Here is a 3,782-nt window from a genome sequence, read left to right on the forward strand (position 1 = left end):
TCTTGTCACTCAAACTTCATATGTCATCAGCTGCCACAGCCAGCAACAAAGAAGGGCTGCTATCCATGTTTTTAGAGCCACAGCCTCTGCTGTGAGCTCTGGGGCACTGACATCCTTCCACAGTGCATTTAGTGCAACTTATGGTGAGTTTGTTGCCCCTGAACAGAGAACTCCCCAAAAAGTGTTTGGAGCTCAGCACTGTGGCTCCCCCCCCATGATTTATATCACCCGTTTCTGGGTTCAGTCAACTGTAGTAGGCGAAATGAACACATCTTAGGTTGAGTAAAACATAGTTGAAATGCATCAATACAACTGCTCTTTGTTCAAGTTTATTGTAAGGAACTGCAGAAGGGGCCTCATACCAAAACACAGCCACTTGTTACCAATCTAAACAACTTCGTGCCCTGTGAGATCTCACTCAGGAATTTGAACTATCCGGGTGGAGGGCTTAGATAGGTGGTGTTTCCGTGAGTGCTCTTGTGGATGTGTGCAGGTAGGACAGAAAGAGAGAGAAAGGCAGGGGGAAGAAGCAGGAAAAGAACAGAGAGAATATGGTTTTGGTTTTGGTGTTGTGGTGGTTTTTTTTGCAAGCAGATGTGAGCTTGCTTTGGTTGTGCTCCAAGTAGACGCAACTTGTGCCCACGCTATCAGCAAAGGCTTAGTAGCTCAGGCTTACTAACCATGGCTACACTGTTTATGGTTTGGAGCTGACTCATGCCCATCCAGAGTAAAGGCTCACAACTGTGCAGTTAAAACCAGAAGAGACCAGAAAAACAATTCCAGCCACAGCTAGAATAAGCAAGTTGTGTTTCCTCAGAAAAGTATATAGGTCTTAGGCTTGTAGCAGGGCACTGTCCATAAAATCAAATTAATATTAGTACTGAGCCATGGGAATTCATCTTGCAGTTCCTGTGCTCCAACCCAGTAATTCAGCACTGGGACACACATGCTTTTTGGCAAAACTTCTGTTCTTGATTTTGAAACCAGAAGACTCTCTTCAGTTACCTACTCCATAAGTGAGCTAATCCTCATTGCTATTAAAAGTTTTGCTGACTTCAGCTTTCAGCTGTGAGACTGCATTTGCCTCATTTTTCTGTTCTTTTCCATGTCACCCATATTGTGTGACATTGGCTACATCCAGCTGATACGTATCAAATCACACACTGATATGCACATAAAAAAAAAGAGATCAATGATTTCAGGCCCCAGACCTGGGGAAGAGATGCCTAAGTCCAAAATGAACACTTCTGCTTACTGGGAAAATACCACTACAAATCTCTCAGCTTTCTTCTGACGTGGTACATGAAGCACCTCAGCACCTATCTCACAACTCAACCAGCTGAGGCAGCAAACCCATGTTCCTTTATCTGCCTGAGAAGAAAGAGGGAATGTAGTCAGGAATTTGACAATTTCTGCATTTTATAAGAAACAGTTAGTGAAAATAATTCATTAACAGTTCTTGGAGCAAAACCTAAAAAACTAGGTCTTTCCACTCCTGGGTAAAGGCCCTAAGGCTGAGGAGCCCAAGATCACATCCGCTTTTCCACTGGGTGGAACTCAAAGGTTTTCTGTTCCTCTGGTGCTGGTAAATTATTGGCAGTTGCAGCTCCAACAGGCTGCAGATGTCCAGAAATCCTTGCCAAATGACCACTGATCTCAAGTTTGTAGATCTGTTCCTATTCTTAAAAAGACATTGCTGCCACATGGCCTGAGTTGAGAAGGGATTCCTCTGTTGAGGAATCAAACATGATGTTGAATGCTTCAGTCCCAGAGCAGAGATAGAATTACCATCAGCATTGACTAAGCGCAGACAAGCCAAAACATTAGAGCATGCTGACTGAACAACGCATTATTGGTGCTACCTTCCTCTGACCACACACAGTGCAAGAACCTGAGCTGACCCTCTACAGGAATTTCATAAATTCTGCATGAGATCAAAGGGATTGCAACTTTCAGTGTTGTGATGTTCACTCGGGTGCAGGCTCCCAAGAAAGATGCTGATATCTCAGCTACGGTGGTTGTATTGCATTTATCCTGAGGATACGTATCATTTCAAGGGCAACCACTCCAGGTCTTTTTGTGTCTTGATACGTCCTATGAATGTGTCAACTCTACACTGGAGCAATCTTCTCCAAGAACAAAAGGATAATAATTCTGCATTTTGAAATTTTGAGACTAAATAATTTAATGAAAGGTTTGGGGTGTTTTTTCCCTTAGTTTCAATAAAGATAGGATTTTATTCTCTGAGTCCCACAGTATGATGGTCAAACCTGGCAATGCTTTTAGTCATGTCTACACTACACAGTGAAGGGTGTTACAGAGGGCTACCAGAGAGGACTGAAAACTGGTTGCTTCACGCTGAAGCATGAAGTACATGCTGTATGTTACAGCACTGCTCAGACACCCTGATTCTACAACAAAGGCATTGCATCTGCATTACAAGGTAACATTAATTCTAACAATTCCCCCCCCCCCCATAATTTAGCTTTTAGATAGTTTTACATAAAGTATTTAAAGGCAAACAAAGAAACAGATGAACAGCAGATGTATGAAGCTGTCAGGTGCAACTGAGGCTGTGACCCCATTCATTTCTTCTCTAAGAACCAAGACTAACTTACAGTGAAGAAGCTGGAGAAACCTTAAATCAACAATGTAATTTTTTAATGTGTATCTTACTCTATATGTAAAATACAACATGTCATACACAACATGTGGTACAATAATATATTACAATACATATGAGGTAATGTATATTGGCTTATATTTATTATATATTATATTCCATGCTTATTTATACATTTTGTATATGTGTGTGTATATATAATTGTATGTATAATATACAATAGAGTTTACTTCTTCATTGCAGGAAAGACTGAAGATAAATGGCATTCAGTAGATCACCTCCCCCCCTTAAAAGGCATATCTGTGTCTTTGGCATATTGAGATACTGTGGCAAAACACTGGGGCCCTTTAACTTTACAGAGTACAACCTAGAAGCGCTCTCAGAGTATATTAGCACAGTGATTTCTTTCAGCAGCTTTGATTTCTTCTCACAGGAGTTAAGAAGAAATTCACTTAATCAGTATACCTAGGCTCAGCTTACCAACTTCTTCAATACTTAATATCTATACTGGAGATAGTACTTACTACAAACAATCATTGCAACTTCTGCTGGCAATTAGGATGAAGGAAATTAAACCCAGGAGACACACTAGCTGACATACATACAAAGCTGATCCCCATCGGGGTGATTGCCTCACCTACTACAGTATGCCAGAAACATTTCTTAAGGCTTTACATCATCACCATGCTAGAAAATAGAGTAAAAATGAAGTGGCAGTATGTTTGACACATGTTGTAGACCTCTGAAGTAAAGGCCACACCAGGTACATAGCCTCAGCTATGGATACCTGTGTTAAAAAAAAGAAGAAACAAAGAGATCTTCAGTCAATTCCAGCTAATGCTCCTCTCCCTAAAGTTCTCCACTGTTTAATTTCCAAATGCCTAAATCAGCAACTATGGGATCTCTTCAGCTCCCCACTGGAAACACTTGTTTCTGGTTTTGCTGGCTTCCACTGTTCACCCGGCTGTATATGTTCCCCTAAGATGACAGTGCATCCAACAGCTAATACTTTATCATTTGGGAATTAGAAGCAGCAAATGAATTTTTTGAAAGACTGGTTTCTTTTTAGTTCAGTTTGTGACAAGGCATTTACAGAGTTAGTCATAGAGGCTTGTGAACATTTTAAGTATAAAATATATTTTCAAATGGTTTTTGTCTC

Source organism: Neopsephotus bourkii, unplaced genomic scaffold (assembly GCF_033783945.1).
Source record: "Neopsephotus bourkii isolate Nb327-2 ecotype Australia unplaced genomic scaffold, CSIRO-AGI_Nbou_v1 NB_941, whole genome shotgun sequence".
Lineage (NCBI taxonomy): Eukaryota > Metazoa > Chordata > Aves > Psittaciformes > Psittacidae > Neopsephotus > Neopsephotus bourkii.